The 22,958-nt window shown below is 40.2% G+C and overlaps 1 long non-coding RNA gene across 2 annotated transcripts in view; it reads right to left on the reverse strand.

The window, feature by feature from the left end:
• Positions 1 to 5,377: 5,377 nt before the first annotated feature.
• LOC126511066 (uncharacterized) overlaps positions 5,378 to 22,958 on the reverse strand; it is a 29,442-nt gene continuing 11,861 nt past the window's right edge. For both annotated transcript variants that reach the window (XR_007594596.1, XR_007594597.1), the window contains exons 2-3: positions 7,405 to 7,474; positions 5,378 to 5,809 (exon numbers count right to left, since the gene is read on the reverse strand). This is a non-coding gene — a long non-coding RNA (uncharacterized lncRNA). The remainder of the gene's footprint in view (positions 5,810 to 7,404; positions 7,475 to 22,958) is intronic.

Consider the following 22,958-nt stretch of genomic DNA (forward strand, 5'->3'; position numbering starts at 1 on the left):
GGTAGCTTCTAGATTAAATAAGAAAAAAAAAAAGAAGTCAACTTATCTTTATTTGTAGATGATATTACATTTTATATATAAAAGAACTTGTTATCTAAAAAGCCACACCAGAAAACTTCTAGAAATGATCAACACTTTCAGTAAAGTGATAGGATACAAGCCAGCTTACAAAAATCAGTAACTTTCCTACATACCAGTGATAAACACACTGACAAAGATATCCTGAAAACATTCCTATCACAATAGCCTCCAAACTTTCAAGTACCAAATTATAGCTAAATTATCCATTTATCTCTCCCAAACTAAAAAAAATTAGCAAACTTCATAAACTACTATTAAAGGGAGAAAATTGACCTTCATCCGAATGGTGATTGCAGCACAAACACCCGCGAGCACACACACACACACACACAAACACACATAAAAAAACACACACAAACACATGTGCGCATATGCATGTGCAGTGTGTGCAGTGTGGGGAGTACCATGGTTAATTTTCGTCTTCTAGAATATGAATTTTTATCAAAAGAAGCAAATTCAATCACGTAAGTTAATTCCACACTAGATGTCAGCTAACAAATAGAACACACGCAGCTAGAAGAGCACAATAAAAGGAAAACATTCTAGCTGATAATTTTATTTCAAGTTTGTTCATAACAAAATTATAGCAACAGTTCATTTGCCAGAATCGAAAACCTAGTCCTTATTTTTCCAAGGTTTGAAGAAAAGCACGGAGCAGCGTGATAACCCGAGGAGGTCTACAGAGCTGCTACATAAGAGGTCTGAGCACTTTGGGCAAGGGATGGGGACAGCACTAAACATTCAGCTGGGCACTAGGGACACAGCAACGAAAGGTCCCAGCAGCAGGACAGAGAGGAGAGCAGAACCCAGAACTATAATTCTATTTATTAAAATGTTGTGTAGAAACAGCTTTAAAGATAAGAAAAAGAAAGGGAAATAGACAGTGGAGGAGAAAAGTGAGCAAAAAAAAAATGCCTATAAAATCCAACATTTAATAAACAAAGCTCTCTAAGTGGCCATGAGAGACATTTCTAAAAAAACTAAAGAAAGCCCTGATTAAAGAAGTAAAGGGACAATGGTGACAGTGTTATACCAAACAGAAAACCCAGTATCAGTAAAGATCCAGAAATTAGCTTTTAAAGAACCAGATGGAACTTTGATAATTAAAGGTACAATAATAGAAATAAAATTTTTACTAGAGGAATTCATCAGTAAATTTGAACTGGCAAAGAAAACGTTGTCCTGGGCCAAGAGACATCGCTCAGCTGATAAGAGCACTTGGTGCTCTCTCACAGGGCCAGAATTCAGTTCCCAGCACCCACACAGGGCAGCTCAGAACTACCTATAACTCTATCTAATACCCTCTTCGGAGCCATGTGAGCACCTGCGAACACTTAGCAACACACAGATTAAAAAAAAATCTCAATGAAGAGATAGCTCTATTGAGGTCATAGAATCCTAAAAGCAGACAGGAAAAGGAATGGATAGAGAACCAGACCTCAGAAAAACCTAGGATAGAATTATGCAACAGCATTCCCCCGGGCTAAGTGGTATAAATGTAGAGTCCTCTAATCTATCATTGTACAAATGTCGAAAGCTAAAGAAAGAAGGGAATCTTGAGTGACGAGAGAAAATGGCTTATCACTTGAATAGCGATGCAAATAAGGTGTCTTCTTATGAGATCAAAAATTATGAGAAGACAATGGAATGATAACCTGTTCAAAGAAAAGAAAAAGATCTGCCAGTCAAAAATTCCATGTCCAGAGAAATGATATTTTAAAAAATCAAAGCGAGACAAAAAAATTTCCAGATTCCTATACACTGAGTAAAACTGTTATTTCCTATCATTTTGTAAGCATCAAACATTCTCAAGACTCGGGGCATGCAGGCTCTGAATGTAATGTGATTAAAAATAAAAGAGTATCAATAAAGCTGACTATGTACCTGAGACAATATAAACATATTCCTTCTCCTTTCCTATTTTTATTGATTTAAGAAGCAGCTGCATTGAACAACATTGCAGTTTATATTATTAGGCCTATTAATAGAGAAATGAGATGCAGTCACAAAGAGGCACAAAGGACCTAGATGGGATTAAGTTGTATCCAAACAGGAAACAACTCTACATGCTAAGTTGAACTCAGACGAACAGAAGACCTGCAGAAATGATGAAGGGGAAGGTTACCATGACAACGCCTGTGGCTATGCACACGCCGCCATTCTTCTGCCAGCGTATTCAAAGGGCATTAAGCTATATAACCAAATAACTACAAAAGTGTTTTACTGAGAATGCCACATCCATAGACATAAAACCTGCAAAAGTAATATCATAAGACAAAGGTTAGCTAGAAGTAACATTTCTACATTATACCTGAATTAAATTGTTTTTACATACAAAGTTGGTTTTAATCAGCTATACTATATGTAAGAGCTAATGCTACTTAAAATATTCCTTTAATCCAAAAGAAGTCAGTGAAGAAAGTGGAAAATAAAGACATGAGAACAAGAAGATAGAAGAAAAACTGACAGATATATTCCAACCACATTGATATGAAATTAATATAGGCTTTAACAGAATGAATGAACAAAACAAGCCCCAGGATGTGCTGCCTGCAGGAGACATACTTCAGACTTTAAGCCAGTGGTTCTCAACCTTCCTAATGCTGTCCCCCTGTAATACAGCTCCTCATGCTACGGTGACTCACGGCCATAAAATTATTTTCATTGCTACTTCATAACTGTGACTTTACTACAGTTACAAATCATAATGCAAATATCTTATACGCAGGATATCTGATTGAGAATCACTCCTTTAGACCAAATGCTTTCATTCTAAATTTTGCAAAGAGTATGCTGTTAGCATCTCTTCAACTTTTTTTTTTTTAGAAAGTAATGTTTAAATGAGCAGAGGCAGGATGATCTCTGAGCATGCAAGGCCAGCCTTGTCTACATAGAGAGTTCAGGACAGACAGGACTATGCAGAAAGACCCGGTCTCAAAAACAAGAAAAAGAAAAAAAAAAGTGATGTCTGAGCAATTAGACAAGAGAAGAAAGCAAAAACATCTCCAGGTTGATAAAGAGGCATCAGTTGCCTTTAGTCACAGTGTGACTTCGTATATAAAGCCTAGGGAGGCCATATAAAAACAATTAAAACTAATGCAAAATTCAGCAAATTTGAGGGTATAGGTTTAGCACAGAAAAACGCACAATTTATTTCTATACATTTGTCATTAACAACCAAAAACTAAAATTTAGAGAGTTCAATTTTCAACAGTATCAAAAGGAATACTAAATAAATTTAAGAAAATACATAAACTTTTGGCCTTGAAAATCATAAGCATCATCAAAACAAAATCTAAATGAATTATAAACCCTTGATGCTTATAAATCAAAATACTCAATTTTTATTTGCATGACTTTTAATCCTAAAAGTATTTTTGAATCATATCTTAGTATGTAACATACAGTTGTAACATAGATAGTTTATGTAGATTTGCAATGCTGTTTAATATTCCTCTTACTGTAACATTGTTATTAAGTCCTTGAGAATTGAATACTTACATACAATGTGTTTTGGTCACATTTACCGTCTACTCCTTCCTCCTAACTCCTAGTTCCCCCCTCACCCTTAATCCCTTGCCATCTCGATGTCTTTGGTATCTTTTTGTTTTTGGTCTCCAAGTCCAATCTGTGTTGCCCATACACTCAGGTCTGGTGCCACCCACTGGAGTATGGCTGCCTTTCCAGAGGATGCACTCTTTAAAAAAACCAAATCCCTCTCCCTTAGCAACCAATCTCAGCTAGGGATGTGGACTCCCAAGCTCCTCCCCCATTCCATGCTAGAATGTTTACCGAGGTCTTGTGCAGCCATCACCGTTTCTGTGAGTTCGAGTGCATCAGTTTTACCATGGCAGAAGACCTTGTCACCCCAGTCTGTCCTACCTCTGGCTCCTACACCTGTCTGCCTCCTCTTCCTCAACATTTCCTGAGCTTTGGAGGCAAGCAAAAACACTCAATATTCAAGATAGCAATACTCACCAAGCTGATTTACAGATTTGGTAGACTCCTTGTGTGAACCTCACCTAATTTCTCTATGTAGTTTTCCAGTTACTTCTAAAATTAATGCATAATTTTTATAGGTGCAGAAAATTCAAAACAATATTGAAAAAGATGAAGTATTTAGAAAGACTAATACACCCTCATTTAAATACTACAAAACAATGGTGCCTAAGATCAATAGAGTAAAACTGATAGGATTAGAAATAAACTTGTTTCTGTGGCCAAATTATGTTAAATATGAACACAAAGATCACCTTCTGTAAGAAAGAATAGCATTTTCAACAAGAGGTACTGGGACAACCCGCTAGACAAATGCAAAGAAATGAAGTTGGATTCTGACTTTATATCACATAAACATTAGCTCAAAATGGATCAAATCTAAATTTAAAAGCTAAAACTGTAAAATGGAGAGAAAAGAGTGAATCTTTATGAGCTTCAGTTAAAAAAAATGGATTTCAAAAACATTTATCTTCCTCATTTTTAAACATGTGTCTATGTGTTTGTATATGTATGTGTACATACACACATACATACATATACATGTACATGCATGTGAGTATAGGTGACCAAGAAGGCTAGAGGAACCAGATTCCTCTGGAGCTGGAGTTATAGGCAATTGTGAGCCACCCAACACAGATTCAGGTTCTCTGCAAGAATAATGACTAAGATTAAGGGACAGAGCACGCACAAGAAAAGCATGTGATACACAAATATGGGAGGGGTGGGTGCTATGTAACTGGCCTATAACGGGTTGTCATTCATGAACACAAGACTTTTGTGCTTTGAACCCAACACCAGCTATTTAGCCCACATCCAATCACAGGAATGCCCTTCTTTTTCTTATAAACTGTCTCTATTTCTATCACCATCCTTGTATTCCTAGTCCAATTCCCTATCCCAGAAATTGTACCTGGAAATCTCAGTGGGAGCCCTCTGGACTCTCACTCATGCCTATAACAGTGAGAAAAGTAAGTGGGAATAGATAAGAATTATGGGGTTTCTTTGTGAGGTGACATAATTGCTCTAAAATTGACAATAATGATGATGACTACATGTATTATGAATGTACTGAAAACCAGCTGGATTCACTTCCTGTGACTTTCACAAATGAATACCACAAACAGACTAGGTGGTTTGGTATCTTTTTTTTTTTTTCATTTTTTTTTTATTTTATTGAGAATAAGAAAAAAAAAGTTTCCGCCTCCTCCCAGCCTCCCATTTCCCTCCCCCACCCCCCACACTTCTCCCCACCCCCCACTCTACTCCCCCACCCCCCACTCCTCTCCCCCTCCCTCTCCTATCCAAAGAGCAGTCATGGTTCCCTGCCCTGTGGAAAGTCCAAGGTCCTCCCCCCTCCGTCCATGTCTAGGAAGGTGAACATCCAAACTGGCTAGGCTCCCACCAAGCCAGAACATGAAGTAGGATCAAAACCCCTTGCCATTGACCTTGGCTTCTCATCAGTCCTCATTGTTCGCCATGATCAGAGAGTCCGGTTTTATCCCATGCTGTTTCAGTCACAGTCCAGCTGGCTTTGGTGAGCTCCCAATAGATCAGCCCCACTGTCTCAGTGGGTGGGTGCACCCCCCGTGGTCCTGACATCCTTGCTTAAATAATAGGGATCTTGGAAGGATCCCCAAGGCCAAGGTCAAGCTGGTAAGAGCTGGCTTTCTCTTTCTGACTTGCACGAGGCTATCCTCTGGCTGTTTCGCCTTCCCATGGCCACTGTTCTCTGTAAACACAGAAAACTCTTCTCAGAACACATTAATGATACTGGATCAGGGCCCAGCCCTCCTGGCCTCATTTGAACACAATCACTTCTCTAAAGACCTGCACCCAAATACATGTTGAGGTCCTGGCATAAATTTGGGGAGATACACGATACCCCATGATATCATCAGCTCATGATACACTAGAACTGTAAACTCTAAACTGAGCAGATTGTATTATGTATATCTCATTAAATATGTTTTCAAGTAGCATATGAAAGCTCTAACATGATAAAACGTTTTCTCAGAGTCACAATTAAATACATTAGAGAAACGTCAGTCTGTTTCTTTGAAAGCCAACCCCGGGTATTATGGGGTATTTATAATGAGATGTGCAGGTGATGGTACATGGAGCTCCTTTATCCCCCCAGAGAGGAAGGAAGAGGCCCTGCCATGGTACTGCAATTGGGCGTCAGCATATCACCTGAAATCACCATTTTGTTTCATAGGTCAATTGACACTTTCGCTGTTGCCATTTTATTTCACTGTAAGTTTTTACTATTTGAGAATTTCATGTGTGTCTAGACACATGGTCACATTCACCCCTGATTTGCTTCCTCAAATTCCTCTCCTCATAAGCACATGCCCCAACTACGTCATGTCTTCCTTTTCATCATTCTTTTATTTGTTAATAAATAAAATAAATAGTAAGTCCACTTAGGACTGTCTATATGTGAATGGAGGTGGGGCTCTCCGCTAAAGTGCAGGATGCTTACACCCTCAATGAAGAATGACTCTCCCGCCTCCAGCTGCTATCAACTGCCAATAACAACTCCAACTGCCTCAGTAAGGGGTAAGCTGCTCCTCTAATGCCCCAGGGGAAAGAACCTATGTGAGCTACATAAAGAACAGTGAAGACAGATGAGAGAGGGCAGTGAGATTAACCCCAGCATAGAGAGCAGAGGAGAGGGCTAGGAAAAACACTATAAAGACTTGGGTTCTGAGTAGGCTGAAGACCCTTTGCAAATTCATGAGAATAGTGGCAAAGTCCTTTTTTACTTTCCAGGTGCCCTCTGGCTGATGCTCTGAACTGGGAAAGGGTGGAGCATGTCCACTAGTGAAGGAAAAGCTGGTGAAGATTGGATCTGGATTTTATTTCTAAATGATTTAACAGCATATATGTGTATAATGTGTATGGGTCAAATCTATCCCCCATTCCCTCCCTGCCAATTCCTATCTCCCTACCGACTTTCCCTCCCAACAACTTTCATTTTTAAAATAGGAATAAACCGGTGTGCATAGTAAGGCATGAGGAGGAAACAAGATTGGTATAATATAGCAGAACCACAGCCTATCATACCAAGGCATTGGGAAGAGAATACTTCAAATTAATAACTAATGATAAAACAATCAAATCATAATGCTTAGAAATTCTAAGCTAATCTAACAAGAGGTAGACAAAGTATTTTAAAGTGATTGTCACCAGAGCGATTAGGGATAAGAGGAAGACATTTCCCGTTAGGAACTCCCTCACTTTGCTTTTTAAGTCACGTGAATGTCTTGCATCCATAGGCTTGTTTGTTGTTGCTTTGAAAGGATCCACGCAGGTGACACTTACCTCTGGATTTATTGTTGAGTTGGGGAGTTATTCAAATGCAGTAAATTATGAGGGAAGAAGAGCAATCCACCTGTTGGGGAAGTCCAAGTAAAGTACTTTCAGATGGCGAAGGGCCTAGTTAAATGAAGAGTCAACTAGAAGGGGCATTTAAAGAAACTCGATGGGTTAGTATAATGTCCTGTTTATTAAATGTTTCTCTTGAGTGCAGTAGAGTTGTCTTGGCTACTAGACACACTGCGCTAACTTCAGCCCTTGGCTATAGTGAATTATTGATGCCCAGAGCCTTACACTGTAAATGCTAAAGCTGAAACGACCACTAAGTCAGATTCTTCCACAGCAAAAAGATTAGAGAAGAATGACCAGCTACACTTGTGTGAAGAACCAAGTTGGAGGTCAGTAAGGGTCTGTGGTAGCAGGAACTGAGGGAGGTTTGCCTGGTGCCAATGGGGTGGAAATATTGGAAAGAGGAAGAACAGAGACCCAGGAAATGTGGCGGATGTGTGCACTGACTGCAAACGACACGACAATTGAGAAGCTTGGGGGGGGAGTGACAAATTATAGGGAGGTGGGAGAGGAGATGTTAGGGGACAGCGGAAGGAAGGAAGGGTTCAGCACGGATAAACTCAAATAACCACAGGCTGCAGGAGGGTAATATGAAAGAATGGACTGGAAAGACAAGGGAACCCAGAACTTCTATTCTGGAAAGACAATGGTCCTCTTAGAAGGAGCTGCCCTTCCACACCTCCAGCAATCAGTGCCACATGGTGCCCAGTGTTCTCATACCTGATGGCTTCCGGGAAGGACCCGGATATGTACTGGGATGTGTGAGTATGAATTTAACACATATAACACATACGCCTTAAAGTCATAATCAAATCTATTGTATACACATCATCCTCCCCCCCAAAAAAAATAATGTCTGGTTTCAAGGTAATAGCTATTATTTTCCATTTCATATTCCTATAAATCAAATTACATCCAATAACAAACAAATCATATTACACATCATCATAAACTTCCGTTTTCTGGCCTTCAGTAGTGTAGTATATTCTGCTCATTTCAATTACCAGATTCTACAAGAACCAAATAGATTAATTTGTGGCAGTACCACACGTGAAGACGCACTTTGTTATAAAGTTGTCTTTGAGAGATTTTCACTAAAATCAATGGCATGTCACATACACAAGAATACGTATTATAGCTCACTACATAGTGGATATACTTGGCAGTGCATTCTACATATATCCATGTGGCTGTCAGTCAATGGCAGCTCAAGAATGGATGGTATGGAGGGTGTTAATCAAGGCATGTAGTTTAGGCAGCTGCTAAATTTCTTTCTGTCCCTTATTTTGTATGCTTGCAAACAGTTTTGACTTATCATAGTCGGCCCAGGCTGGGTGAGTGGTGATCTAGATCTCCCTATCGGGAACAAAGGAAGCATGTTAATCTGTACTGTCTCTGTGGCTTTAAGGACTCCCTGGAAACAGTTACATTTCAGATGTTTCAGATAGGGACCACAGTGTGGGGTCATCTACTGGTCTGAAACAGTGTAAACGGCATTCCTGAAACCCAGAAGGATCAACCAAAGATGGGATTAATGGAAGTTAGTAGAAACTGGGATTAAAGCCAGATAATGGTCTCCAGGAATTTGAAAGGGGACAGAAATAAATCTTGTGCAAAAATTTCCTTATGGAATATACCCACAACTCTTCATGCAGTCCGCAGTCTCATTTCCAGGAAGTCGTGCTTTGAGCTTAATGGATCTTATGGTAGAGTTTCACACACAGCACACAGAGCTGTCTCAAATATGAGTTTATTATTATTTGTTTGCTGTAGTTCGTTTATAGGGTACAGAGCAGCGGTAGTGACTCAAGGTTCAGAAGAAAAAGGGTCAAAGACCAGTTGAGAAAAGGTTTTGGAGGCTACATTAGTTGAAGGACAAATGAAAGGATTTTAATAAATAATATTAACAATCTACGTTAACTATGGCATGTAATCTCACTGTCTCTGTGCAATCACATAGTGAGCAACACAAAGCTGGGACCCATAGATTCATTTTTCGTTCATTCCAGTGTGAGAATTTATACACCTGGTAGAGTCTTTGGAATCTGCTTTTAATTAATGATCTATGTTCCCCAGGAAGGAAGGGAATCTAAGTTCTGCATGTCACTGCTTCTGAACCTTGCACATGGATGGTTTCTTTGAGACAACATCAGCCAAGGCAAGGACAAGGAGACTTCCCTGGGAAAGTGACATCTCCTCAATACGCAACCATAAACTCCTAGACAGACACCACCAGTGAAGCCAAGGGTATGAGCTCTACTTTGTGCACCCTGAAAACAACAGCTGATGCCTGATGCGGGCAGGAGAGGTCTGGAAGTGGGTGTGGGGGGATAAGGGAGCTGCATTTTTGCTAGTGGGAATATTCTCTGAGTGAGGCACAGATACCCACAAATAATATATGATTGGTCCCCCAAAAGCACAGGGAAGTTCTTTTAAGCTTTGGTAAGAAATGGAACTCAGTAACTTTGATTCTAATTTTCTAATTATTTCTGGATGACAGCGCAAAAAAAAAAAAAGTCCTAGTTAGCTTAGATGAAATCTCCTTTGTGAGTCTGCCTCCTTGAAAATTCTTAAGCTTTTCACCTCAGAATCACAAAGTACAAAGAAAGCTAGCATTAAATGAACACATGCCAATCTGCTATGTACTGGGCATTTTGTTTGTATTGAGCTCACAATTGTTCATGATTTCCTTGCCCACCTCTTTTCCTATTACATTGCCCTCTCAGTCAATCTTTATCCCCATAAGCCAGAAACATTTAAAAGATATCAATAGCCAGACAGTTGCACAATGAGTGTTTTGAGTTCTTATCATTGTTATTGTTCCAAGTTTAGAGCTTCATGATGGCCTCCTGAAGCTCACGTTGGGGTTACATCTAACACATGAAACAACTCATGGTCACAGAAATTCTAGTAAATATCTTAGAGGAAACAGAAATCCAAGTAGAAGGGGTCCTGGACAAGAAGCCCCAGCTTTTTGCTTCCAGAGTATTTACAAGTGAACCTACTAGCAAGAATCTAGGAACATGAGGGCTGCATCTCAGCCTGCTAAAGAATTCTAAAGGCCTTTCTCTTTGCATCTATTTTTAATGATCACTGCTGAGTACCACATGGCAAATAAGGATCTTAATAGTCTCCCAGATGAAGGGATCTATGTGCTCTCCTAAGCAGCCCAAGACGGAGGGAGGGTACTTGGCAGCCTAAGGCACAATGTAAGGATTGATGATGGTTATTTATGAAGATGAGAAAATGCTTTTTAAAAAATACTTGCATCTTCACTGAAACTTAACTGTAGCATTCCTAGAGCATAATATGGTATTACTGTGCATGTTCCCATTGAGCAAGGTCAAAAGTGGGGCTCTCTATCCTCAAAACGGACCACAAAGGAAGAGAATAGAACAGTGGCTACCAGAAATTAGAGTGGGTGGAATAGAGGGAGGAATATAGAAGAGAGGCACAGAAATACAGCTAGATGAGATTAAGTTCTATTGTTATGTAACAGAATAATTAGCATTTAAAGATCTTTACTTAGAATATACTGTCAAAATGTGGTGTGACAGAAACTGGTAATGGCCTACTTCTCATCCTTTGTTCCTTTGTCTTCAAGCAAAAGAGAGATTCAGCTCAGCTGAGGGCATCACTAAACACTGATTTAATGCGATTTTCTGGAGTCACCTTAAAATAAGGGTGTCCAAGTAACTAACTTCCAAGTAAGGCCTTCATGGTCATTCAGTCAGCTCCTTTCCTTTTTTCTCTTTATGCCTTCTCTTCCTGTCAGGAATGTAGACATGATAACGGGTTAGAATAGCTATCTTGCACCTTGAAGATTAGGTCACATGTTCTTGATGGTAATACCTGTGTCTAGGACCTAAGTGACACCACAGAACAGCTGTAACAACGGCAGGAAGTCGACCCCCAGAATGACTGCACTTGAGAGAAAAGCCTTCCATGCTGTTATACCTTCCTTCAGATGTCTGTTGTGCACGCCTAAACGTCATCTCTGTTTATCCTCTGTAAGAAAGGATAAACAAAAGCAGGACAAAAGTGTTTTATCAAGGTGTGAAACAAAGAACATAGCATGTAAAATCTATGACTATCAGAGCAGACCAGGTACATTGTGGGGGTTGGAGGGACAGGGTCTAGGAGGGGACTGTGGGAGATCTATGATTCCTGAGTTGACTGGGAAGACTTCTTACTATAGGAAGCTGAAAAAAATCCAGTAAATTACCACTGTACTTCCAAATACTTTGTGCTCAAGGTAATTATTAAACAGCATTATTTATCAATATGATTTTCTAAATCTGGGGGTAAAACAATTGCCCCTTGTCAAGAGTTCGTAGGTAGTTTCTGAATCTACGTCATAAGAAGTGACTTGAAACCGAAGGACAGGCTCCTGCAAGGAGCAGGGAGGGAACTGAAATGGTTTTCAAAGAGCTTGGCTCTGCCCTCCTAATTATTCTTAATCCACTAAAGAGCTGGAAACATCTTACACATGCTAATTAATTAAGCCCCCTACCAGTCCGTTGATGAGTCCAGGAAGTGGCCCCAGTGTTCCATGTTAGGACCGCTAAAGAGCAGCGCAGGGGGCTGAAATACAGGCCCCTCTAGCTGGGTGAAGAGAAAACTCCAGAAAGGTCAGCAAGGCAGCAAGATGCACGAAGGGAGCTCTAAGGACAGCGGGGAGTTGAAGATGCCAAGAACACGGTCTGCACGAAGTCTGAAACCATACTATGTTATCCTAAGTGCCATTTCCATCTCTCCCTCACAGTGGAGAGATGCCCGCCATTGCGCCTTCCTCTCGAAACTCCTTATCTGCCAGGCTTCTTCCGAGTTTGACCTGTGTGGTTTTCCGTTACCTCTTAACACATCCACTTAACAGAGATGATCATCTCATGCTTTGCGTTCTGGTTTCTTGCCTCCCACATTACAATCGGCCGCATCATTTGAACTGGCCTAAGCGATTTTGACTGCAAATAAAAGACAGCTCAGCTGACGTGGTTTGAAGGGGATTTGTTGTGTCTGGTTCACTTATCTGAAGAGTTTAAAGACAGTTCCACTTTGGGCATTGTTTTAGAGTACTGTCTATAGTTATTTGGCTGCTGTCCTCATTTATTTATTTGCTCTTTTCTATGGCAGATTCATATCATAATAACCAAGTGTCACTGTATCCATGGGGTGTGTGGGAGAAGCTGCAGATAAATCACAGCACCAAGAGAGTCAGTGTGTCTTCACCCGGAAGTCTGTTAACAAGAGTTCCCGGAAACCGTCTGCAAAGACTGGTTGGTTAGAACTAATTTGAGTGGAGACGTTGAAATGCCACAGCCCAGAAGTTAATTATGACTCATCTTGGTCTAGCTTTAGCCACCTCAACAGCCATTCTTTCCCACCTCTGTGTCTGAACTAACATCCTGTGACTAATAGATAAAAAAAAAAAAAAAAAAAAAAAAAAAAAAAACCTTTTGGAATCTTGGAATCTACCATCTTAGCAAGCCACTAGCTTCCGCCAGCCCCAAAAGCTAAGAATGCCATCAGACAGCATCAGAACCGCGTCTCTGATGTACCCACTGATGTATTTTTAAATTTGCCTTGATTTCTTGGTTCTGTAAAGCTAGAAAACTCCCTGAAACTATTTCCACACTAGAACATGGAATTCGAGGTAAACTAGATCTACATTTCCAGACCATGACCTCTCAAAATTGAATAAACTATCTCTTACTTCCCATGGAGATAATAGTCGTGTGTGTGCACGCATGCCTGTTTCATTAAAAGTCAAATGTCCTGAGCTTCATAGTGAAAGGAAACTAGGTTAAAACCTTTGTCCTGTTAGTGGTGCTGACTTCAAACACAGTGTCATGCAGTGACAGAAGTTTATCCGTTTATGTGTGTGTGTGTGTGCATATATACATATATATATCTATGTATATGCATACATGGACACAAGAAAATTAACATTTTTTTTTATTTAAAGAACACATAACGCCGGGCGGTGGTGGCGCACGCCTTTAATCCCAGCACTTGGGAGGCAGAGGCAGGTGGATCTCTGTGAGTTCGAGACCAGCCTGGTCTACAAGAGCTAGTTCCAGAACAGGCTCCAAAAACCACAGAGAAACCCTGTCTCGGAAAAAAAAAAAAAAAAAAAAAAAAAAGAACACATAACTAGGAATTTTCGGCAGAAACATTTTCTTTTTGGATGTCAGTGATACACATTTTTTTTTTATTTTGGTATCACTAAAGTGTATCCTCTACATCAGAAGTTTAACTTGCCAGCTAAAACTCTATTCCTATCAAGACTGAACAGAAGAACAGCTCCTTTCTAATACCTTTAGAGCAGTGGCAAAGGACAATGGGAAACATTCATATTGGTGCTGAAACTCCCACTTGAAAATGACACTCGGAGGTTTCACGCACAGCTTAACGTGCCGAGAAATCCATCGCCTAACCTCGTCAGTAAGATAAGAAGTAAAATCCTGCTGTAGGAAAACCCAGATGGAATGAGTGCGAAGTTTCATCAGCAGAGAATAACCTGCTTCAAATGCCATGTGCTGAATGCCATAATCTGGCAGGCACATCCCTGGATTAGAGATGGGAGACAGGATTCGACACTCTTGGGTATTTTTCAATCAAGCCAACCTCTCTAAGTGAGAATGGGATGAGTCACGCCAACACCACATGCTGGCGCTCACCTACTTACACATGGGGTGGGCTATAGTCTCATTTGACAGATGCTGAAAAGTATCTTACCACTTAAAGGGTAGTACCTGTTCAACTCCACTGGGGCCAAATTGGAAGGCAAGCCCTGTAAACTGATTCTGAATCATTGTACAGACTTTGAAGTTGGTGTCCTCCCATCTAAAAATAATTTCCTCACCTACCTCATTTGACCAACGATCTTAACTAACATAGGTGAAGACTCACTGTTCGTAGGCACTGATCAACCATAAAGTAACTCCCAGGTTTAAAATGTGAAAAGCAGGGCAGGAAAAGCACACTTTATCTGGAGAAATCATCCACTCTCCTACAAGTCTCCCCCGGACGCACACTATAAAAACATCCTGAATATTAGTCTGTGTACCGACAAAAGGATCTAATTGTGTTCATAGACGAACCAAGAAACTCACAAATTTATCTCGTGTGAAAACCCATGGATGAATAGAAAATAAAGACAAACTGCAAAGAGGCCGGAGAGAGGCTCAAAGGTTTTGTATATACACTGTTCCTGCAGAGGATCTGGGTACAATTGCCAGCACCCACATCAGGTGGCTCACCTCCTGCCTGTAACTCCAATTCCAGAAGATCTAATGCCCTCTGACCTCCACAGGTACCTGCACTACATGCACGCAGTCACACACATACATACAATTTTTAATCTAAAAATTAAAATATCAAATTAAGCTGTAAAGATGTCTTAATAAACCAGAAATTTGTTACTTTAAGTATTTTTTATTTTTAAGATTATAATGTAATTTTATCCTTTCTCCCTTCCCTTTCCTCCCTCCAAACCCTCCCATGTTCCCCCTCCTTGATCTCTTTCAAACGCATTGTATATTTTTTCATTAATTGTTTAATATATATACACATATATTACATATTTACATTCTCTGTGTGTTACTTGTGTAAATATATGCTTTCTGGGCTGATCCTTTGTTACTAAATAACCAATCGGTATGCTCCTCCCTTCCTTGGTGGCCTCAAGTTCTTTGTCTAGGCTAAGACCTTAAAAACTTACCTCTTACCACACTAGCCTGTTTACTGACGTCATCATTCGGGGGAGTCTTTTTAGGCAGCCATACTGGTGAGACTTCATTGATATATCTTCTGATATTTCTAGGAGACTCAAACTCATTTTTTAAGAAATTTAAGTATCAAAAAATATGCTAAGTAAACCAGATTTACAACATATATTTACCAAAAGAACTAAAGAATTATAAATATCATGCCTGGATGTTTAATTACATATTTTATTGTGGTCTAGTAAACTATTAAGCATTATATATGTAATATTCTTCCTTTTATATATGTGGGAATAAAGAAGATTTGGGTTTTTATTTGTTTTTTTTTAATCTATGCTTATGATATTGCCTACTTTTCTGCATCATGTATATATTTTATACTAAGAGACGAAGCATTAAAATTCTGTTTTTTAGAGAAATAACCCTCCCAAACTCAAGGCAGAGAAGCAACAGATGACGTTGCCATCTGCAGATGTAATAAACTCATGAGTGTTCTGCCCATTAGACGTGGCTGTCTTTGTATATGATTAAATTCACATGTTATGATGGAGGTGGGTCTTGTATCTTATCTGTTGATTTCATTGGTTAATAATAAAGAAACTGCCTCGGCCCTCATAGGACAGAAAATTAGGTAGGCGGAGTAGACAGAGGAGAATGCTGGGAAAAAGAAGCTGAGTCAACAGAGTCGCCATGATTCTCCCGCTCCAGACAGACGCAGGTTAAGATCCTCCCTGGTAAGCCAGCTCGTGGGCTACACAGAATATTAGAAATGGGTTAGAACAATATGTAAGAGCTAGCCAAGAAGAAGCTGGACCTAGCCGGGCCAGGCAGTGTTTGAAAGAATACAGTTTCCGTGTAATTATTTCGGGCATAAGCTAGCCATGCGGGCGGCCGGGTGCCGGGGACGCAGCCCCGCCGCTCCTATTTCAACAATGTTACCCAAGCCATAGTGGTTTGTGGGAACCAAGCAATAATTACAACAAAAAGTGTCTAAAGAACTGAAAACTTCTACTTAAGAATGGTCAGTGCGACTCTAATTCAGCCCATTAAGAAGGATTTAACTTTAGTCAATCTTATTAGAGTAAAGAAGAATTTTACCCAGACAGAAGATGCTCATTTATCAAAATGTTCCAGCGTGGTGCTCAAAATGCCAGATTCTTTTCATTTTGATCCTACATGGTTCTAGATACCGTCTGTCTGAGTTATCCCTTTTGTCAAGAAGCAATGCCCCATGCCAATGCCATGTGCCACTTTTATTGACTGGTGATGTTCTCACTGAACGTGATGAGGTCAATATTCTGGTTTCTAAACCCAGTGTGTGGGGGGGGGGGCGGGGAATTTAATCAGTGCCATTTAATTTGCTAAACTGATTCCAAGCAAGTCCCAATTCACCCCATGATGTAGAGGGTAGGGAAATGGCTCCTTTTCTCCTTGTTATGGCTTCCACTTCATCTCCACCTGCAGTTTCTCAGTCCCAACAGATGTGCTATCCAACACCTGTGAAATTTCATGCTTGACTCTCCTAAGTCTATGTTCAGTGGAGCCTGTGTCTAGTATCTTCCCTAAAACGCTTGACTTAGCACTGGAGGCAGAACTGTAGGAACAGGCCTCCTCCACAGTGTGGCCATGCTTTGCCCTGTTTCAGTGATAAATCCCTTCACGTATGAATATCCTCGGCACATCTTTCACTCTACACGTTGTTCCTGCCTGTAGCTATTGTTTCTGAAAATGAGGAATGCAAACTGCAAAAAAAAAAAAAAAATCACTGCAACTTTACTTTTCTAATTCTCTTTTCACAAGACTGAGTACTTACTGAGTGCAGAAGAAAAATTTTTGTCTGAATTTCTCATGGGTGTGGTTTGTGGTACATGTTACATGCACATTTAACTTTTTATGTGAATTATTTTCCTATGTATACCTAAATAACAGATACAACCCAGGTAACCTAATGTTTTTTATTGTTTTTCTATATCCAATAATGAAAATATCGAACAATTCAAAACAAAATTTTATATAAACCAAAAATAAAGTGATCTCAAATAAAATCAGACTTGAATCCTGAATGCCAAACTCATCACTGAAAAGATGAAACTCTCACCAGCTTCCTATCCTGGTCTAATTTAATGAATCTATTTAAGAAACATCCTTAAATGTCACTTGGAAAATTGAATCTGTGACTAAGACTTCTTGCTGAAGCATACACCGATATCAGAAATGAGACCTGGACTTCTCAACATTTGTCCAGATGCCAAATCCTCAGCTGTCTGTGAGGATAGCTGAGCTTGCTGCAGCTTTCTCCCCCAAGAAATGTACAAAAAAAAAAAAAAATGTGGCAGCGAAAAGCACCAAGGCCCTGAGAATGCTTACTCAAAAATGCCTTTTTAAGAAAACATGAAGTGAATAAAAAAAAAAAAAACAAGTCTGAAATGTAGATACCTCCACATGAGTGGCAAAAGAAATCCGGGCCTCACAGCACTTCTGACGAAATTTCAGTCTGCTCTTCCTACCTGGTACACAGAAGCGTATTTTTCCTTATTTCATTACTTGTTTGAAATTTTTATACAGTGTGTTTTGAACATACTCACTCCAGTCTTCACTTCCCTGCCCACCTAGCGTTGTGTCAGCTAATGTCTGTGTGTGTGTGTGTGTGTGTGTGTGTGTGTGTGTGTGTGTGTGTTATTCGGGTGCTCATATGCTCTTAGATGTATGGCGTTCTACTGGAGCAGGGTAGATCTACCAGAGGCCATAACCTTAAGCTTTCCGACTCTCCTTCTCTTAGCAGCTCCTCTTGCTGTCCAGTAACTTCTCAGATGGGGCAGAACTTCATGCTCACCTCCCCCTCCGTGCTGGGCTAGCATCTGGCTTCAACTTATGCATGTCTCCTGTATGCTTTCACAATCCCCGTGAATTCACATCTATAACTGCCCTGTGGTGTCCAGAAAACACTGTTTTAGGACCATCCACTATCTTTTCTTCTTCCAATGGTTCTGACCACTCTTCCTGAAAGATCTATGAGCCTCAGCAAAAGGGGTATGGTATAGATGTTCCATTTAGGGCTGAGCCTTCCATAGTGTCTCATTCTCTACACCTTGACTAGCTGTGGATCTCTGTTAGTCACCATCTACTGCAAAGAGACATTTCTCTGCTGGGAGCTGAGAGGTACACTAATCCATAGATAGAACTATTAGTCATTAGGAGTCAATTTCATACTATGACCATTTAGTAAAATAAAAGTTAGTAGTGGTTATTTCCTAGGCCTATGATCTTTCTACCACAGGCTTCTGACTCCTATAATGGTGCTGAGTATGACTTTCAACTTGTAGAGTGGGCCTGAAATCCAATAAGAAAGTAGTTGGTCATGCCACTATTGGCCAGTAAGCATGTCTTGCCAGACCAGTCTTTACTGTACCTCACAATGTTTGTAGCTCAGTGACACTGATGATTCCTTTGCTCCTCTGGTAACATGATAACACCATTCAGCACTAGAAAACTAACCACTAGTGATAAACTTCTAGGTTGATTTTTGGGTTTTGTTCATGTTCTGACTCAATTATGTAGCTTTTTTTTTTCAACAGGAAAACCTTACCATCAAGTTCTGGAGGATAGCCAAGTGCATTGACAATTGTCTGAAAAGTTTGGCTTCCTATGGGACCTCACTGGCTAACAACTCCAAAAGAGATAACCTATTCCTGGCACTGAGAGCTTTGTAAGACTAATAAGTAAGTGTGAAATTAAAATGCACATTTGTATTTCCACAAATAATGACAGAATCTCATAGCTGTGAAAATACCATAAGAAATTTGAACTTGGATCTGGAGAACAAGAAACATACCACTACAAATATCCACAAAGAGGAACATTGTGGGACAATAAGGAGTTAGTTCTCCACAGTGGGCTAAAGGTTTTTAGCTATCTGGTACAGTCCATGAAGGCTAGATCTCAATGGGGACTGATAGAATGTCAGGCACTATAACAGATGTCAGTGTATAGGGACTTTCCATTGTCCCATAAAGAGTCCAAGTAGGTCTATTAAACTCCAATAGAATAAAACAAACCAAATACAGACGAGGTTAGGGCCTCAGATATTAGGATATTAGAATTCACTGGCAGCTCTGAATATGATAGACACTGTAATAAGCCTAGAAAACTAAGGCACAGATGCACTGAACACTTGAAAATCCTGGCCAGTGTACACAAACAATGGCCATTCACATAGCTCCGTTTCATGCTACAAAGTATTTTCACTGAATTCCTGCTACAGTGAAAGGCTAGCTCTGAACAGGGCAGACACAGCTGGGAGCAGATCCTAGAAGGAGGGAAGGCTCTACTAACAACATCTACTGCATGAGAGAGGCTTACAATGTGCCAGGGTTTGCACTGGGCCTTCATGTCCATCGTCCTTCATTGCCAACATTATTTACTGAGAACATATTATGTTCTCTATATGTGTTTGTCCTGGATGTATTTTTGCCTTATGTTACTCCTCAAAATATCTGTGTGTGATATGTACTTTAAATTCCTATTATTAGATTACAATCTGTGAATTGATGTGGGATTCCCCTCTGTACGCTATGAATATGTTTACCATTGGTTATTAAGCTGTTTCGGCCGATGGCTTAGTAGAGAAAAGCCAGGCAGGAAATCCAAACAGAGATATAGAAAGAAAGTAGGTGGAGTCAAGGAGATGCCTTGTAGCTGCCTAAGGAGAAAGATGCCAGGTGCCATCCAGAACCTTAGTGATAGGCCACAGCCTTGTGGTAATTTGTAGATTAATAGAAATGGGTTAATTTAAGATACAAGAGTTAGCTAGAAATATTCATAAACTATTGGCCAAACAGTGTTGTAATTAATATAGTTTCTGTGTGATTATTTGTGTCCAGGCAACTGAGGAAACAAATAACCAGTCTCCCGTTACAGTGACTAACTTAGCCTATCCACAATTCAGTAACTTGCTCCCAGGTCACACTGAAAGTAGCTGTCAGAGCTAGGAATGCTATCCTTATTTCTCAAGTCTAAAACCTTAATCACTGCCTCATGATCTCATTTAACTCATAGGAGTAGCTCTTGCTACAATTTACAGCTGATTTAGTAGACTCATAGTGGTTTCTTGGCGTGCAGCTCCTTCTAGCCTCTTTATCTTATTGGCCCAGTAAATCTGGCCCTGGGTGAACTATTAGCAAGTGGCCACAGCACATGAGAGATGTGATTCCACAACATGAGTGTCAAAAAGTGAGTTATTGTTTGGGAGTTCCTTATGTACTGTCCCATGGCTCTCCATCTTTCCCCTGGCTACTTCTTTCTTTTGCTGATGGAGAGTTACATCTAGAACACTGCTTTTTTTTTTCCTTCTAACATCTGATGTTGCCTTTTCATTGCTGGACACTGAATAGCAAAAGAAATAAGTCTGGATACAGAGAGATGTCCCAGGCACTCAGAGGTTTTTGGGAATTAGATGCAGCAAATGAACCTCTCAATCCAGGTAGTAACCGAACAGTCCCTATGTCTGCTCCTCCATTGCTGTCTTGAGTCACTTCAACAACGCAGAGAAAGTCCTTTGCTGGCACAAGTCCTCACAGCAGCTATTAGAGATGCTCACTCTAAGCCACAGTAAGCTACTGGCCTGCTGTGTAGAAGAGTTAAGGTTTAACCAGGGAAATGAAAAGGGTAGATTGTAGTGAGCCATCACCAACCCATGACACCCTCAACTGGACTTTATGTGAAGGAAGGCAAGAAGGAAGGGGTGCAAGAGTTAAAGGGCAAAGAGTTACTGCCGTCTTCAGAATGAATAAATGCTGGACTGCTCACTGAGGCTACTATGTCAGCTCACTTTGTCATTTCTCAATGTACCCAATGTCAGACAAAGCACAAACCCTATGGGCTGTTCAAGGTCTTGCAGTAGAAATAATGGCAGCGCCATTTTACAGGGACTCTAGGGCATGGCACAGATGAAACATTTATGGCCTCATTTCATTCTACACAGGGTGCTACCTAACAATGGTATAAGAGGTGACCCACTGACAAGAACCATAGTCATTCTATCTAGGTAGCCTACTCCTATGTGGGTAGCCACTTTGGTTTACCTGTTTATCCTTTCTTTCTCTTTTGTTTGTGTTAGTTTAAATTTTTTTTGCAAAATTGTGTATTCTCTTTCAGCATGTGCCCTATATACAAAGAAACAGAGCTTCAGAAAAATTGCCTACTTCTTCCCTGCCATGGTTTTAGCCAGCTGAAGAATCTACCTCAGAAGTAATTTTGGCTGTCAGCTATAGTTTGAAGTTCAACACGCATGCAACAGTGGGTCATTGTAGCGTCTAGACTCAGGACTTGGTGGAGCTGAGTTAACATATGTGAAAAATTTCCTGAACCTTGCAGGTAGAAGGAAGGACATTCCCCTAATGCATGTACCACCCATGCCTGAATATGGAGGTTTTCATAGAGAATTCAGTAGGTTTTCTTAATTGCTTCTAGGAAAAGGAGGATCTGAAACACGTACTTGTAGAAATGTTGTCAGATAAAACACAAGATCCCAACTGAATTCTTTCTCCACACAATGAAGATATTTTATTGTGGGCATGTCCTCCAGGCTATTTAGTTGTGTGACCCATATTGTTTGACTCTTATTATTATTATTAGCTAAGTCATAGGGAGTTGTTGAACTATGACCCCTTGTCTTATGAAGAGAAGTTGCCCTTGGACCTGAGAGGTTCCTGTACTAATATATATTCAAATAATAATGTTGACCTATAGCTTTCATAGTAGGGTGGACAGTTCCTTGAACCTTTTTTTTAACTTAGCAAATATAAAATATCAGTGTTCTTTTACCTTTCAATGTTTTGATTGATTTATAATATTCTCTTATGGGTTTCCACATTATTCATTTTTCCTTCACATAAAACATTTTAACTATTTGTATTTAGTTTAATTAGGACCATCAGTGCGACCATTGGATTGGGGCTATGCACTGAAGTCTGATAGGACCAGTAGTGGATATCAAACTGAATTTAATGGTGCCCTCTTTCCCTGTCTATCCATAGGCAACAGTTCAGTAGTGAGGAGTGGAGCTCCCTGGACAGCCTCCTCCATCCATGGCTAGCAGTCAAAAAAGTCACTTTTGTGTGGGTCCAGTGAAATCACATGCAGTTATTTAAAATGTGTGATTACTATGGTGATATATTGCCCAGTAAACGCCATTTCACAGCCCTTCTTTTCTTCGGACTCTTACATTCTTTCTGTTCTCTCTTTCACGCTATTTCCCGGGGCCTAGGATAGCATGGTATACATGTCTTATTTAGGGCTGAGCACTCAACCATCACTTATCCTCAGGACCTTTTGCAGCCCTGAGTTTGTATTCATTGCAGGTCACTGGAAAGAGAAACTTCTCTGATTAAGGCCAGGAGTGGTAATTGTCTATTAATAGAAGCCATCATGTTTAGTGAGTCATTGGATGCTCTATCAATTTAGCTACACAACCACATTAAGTTCCTACCTAGGATCCATAAGCTCCCCTGCATGGACTGTTGAATGATTTTACACTACAAGTGTGGATTCCCTCCCATGAATTGGGCCTTCCATCTAAGGGGAAAACAGTTGTTGTTTACCCTACCAACTGTCCTCTGTCATGCCACTATTGCACAACTTGCTTGGTGGGCTGCAACTGCATTTCAAGTGTTCACAGCTGGGTAAGGCCAAGACTTGTTCACCGGGACAATCAGCATAGGCATTTGACACTGTGAAAACTTCTTGGCAGGGAGGAGCCTTACAGCT

This window comes from Alexandromys fortis, unplaced genomic scaffold (genome assembly GCF_014885135.2).
Source record: "Alexandromys fortis isolate MF-2015 unplaced genomic scaffold, M_Fortis_MF-2015_v1.1 scaffold_94, whole genome shotgun sequence".
Lineage (NCBI taxonomy): Eukaryota > Metazoa > Chordata > Mammalia > Rodentia > Cricetidae > Alexandromys > Alexandromys fortis.